We start from the raw sequence: 1,790 nt of genomic DNA, 5'->3' as shown, positions 1-1,790 counted from the left end.
ACCACCGCCTGACCTTTAAACGGCCGTAACTCGGGCGCATTTGCTCGGATCGACTCGCCCTTTGGGTCGGTTGCTCCACCCGAGGGGACCTTTCCAACGAGCCAACCCTCGTCTCTCTAACCCTAAGCCCGGCCGAGATACGGGGTACCACCGCCTGACCTTTAAACGGCCGTAACTCGGGCGCATTTGCTCGGATCGACTCGCCCTTTGGGTCGGTTGCTCTACCCGAGGGGACCTTTCGAACGAGCCTACCCGCTTCTCCCTAACCCCAAGCCCGGCCGAGATACGGCGGTCCCTCCGCGGATTTTCCCACGGCCGCAGCTCGGACGCCCTTGCTCGGATCGACTCGCCCTTTGGGTCGGTTGCTCTACCGGAGCGGCCCTTTCCAACGAGCCAACCCTCGTCTCTCTAACCCTAAGCCCGGCCGAGATACGGGGCACCACCGCCTGACCTTTAAACGCCCGTAGCTCCGGCGCACAAAGTCCCAGGACTTCGCCCTTTGGGTCGGTTGCTCCACCGGAGGGGACCTTTCCAACGAGCCAACCCTCGTCTCTCTAACCCTAAGCCCGGCCGAGATACGGGGTACCACCGCCTGACCTTTAAACGGCCGTAACTCGGGCGCCTTTGCTCGGATCGACTCGCCCTTTGGGTCGGTTGCTCCACCCGAGGGGACCTTTCGAACGAGCCTACCCGCTTCTCCCTAACCCCAAGCCCGGCCGAGATACGGCGGTCCCTCCGCGGATTTTCCCACGGCCGCAGCTCGGACGCCCTTGCTCGGATCGACTCGCCCTTTGGGTCGGTTGCTCTACCGGAGCGGCCCTTTCCAACGAGCCAACCCTCGTCTCTCTAACCCTAAGCCCGGCCGAGATACGGGGCACCACCGCCTGACCTTTAAACGCCCGTAGCTCCGGCGCACAAAGTCCCAGGACTTCGCCCTTTGGGTCGGTTGCTCCACCGGAGGGGACCTTTCCAACGAGCCAACCCGCGTCTCTCTAACCCCAAGCCCGGCCGAGATACGGGGCACCACCGCCTGACCTTTAAACGCCCGTAGCTCGGGCGCCTTGGGTCGGATCGACTCGTCCCTTGGGTCGGTTGCTCTACCGGAGCGGACCTATCCAACGAGCCAACCCGCGCCTCTCTAACCCTAAGCCCGGCCGAGATACGGAGTACCACCCCTTGATATTCCCACGGCCGTAGCTCCGGAGCCCTTTGCCGCAGCCCTTCGGGACACCCACCCTCGGACGCCCCGCGGAGGGACCTTTCCAACGAGCCAACCCTCGCCTCTCTAACCCTTTCCCCGGCCGAGATACGGGGTACCACCCCTTGATATTCCCACGGCCGTAGCTCCGGAGCCCTTCGCCGCAGCCCTTCGGGACACCCACCATCGGACGCCCCGCGGAGGGACCTTTCCAACGAGCCAACCCTCGCCTCTCTAACCCTTTCCCCGGCCGAGATACGACCCCGAGAACCGTGGCACCTCTACCCGACCACAGTGCACCCGAGGCCGGCCTCGGACCCCCGAGGACGGTGGCACCTCTACCCGACCACAGTGCACCCGAGGCCGGCCCCGGACCCCCGAGGACGGTGGCCCCTCTACCCGACCACCGTGCACCCGAGGCCGGCCTCGGAACCAGCCACGGACACCCTGGAGCCCGTACCCGGCGCACCGTTCGGATCCCGGGCACCCACTCTTAAGCACTCTCCCCCGGCCTAAGCCCCATACTCCCGGCCCCTCTGGAGAACCAAACCGTTGGTCAACCCGAAACGATCTCCAGCAGTTGGTCAACCCG

This window comes from Paramisgurnus dabryanus, unplaced genomic scaffold (assembly GCF_030506205.2).
Source record: "Paramisgurnus dabryanus unplaced genomic scaffold, PD_genome_1.1 h2tg000296l_1_89236__unordered_in_group15, whole genome shotgun sequence".
NCBI classification, from domain to species: domain Eukaryota; kingdom Metazoa; phylum Chordata; class Actinopteri; order Cypriniformes; family Cobitidae; genus Paramisgurnus; species Paramisgurnus dabryanus.
Note: the sequence above shows the minus strand (reverse complement) of the source record.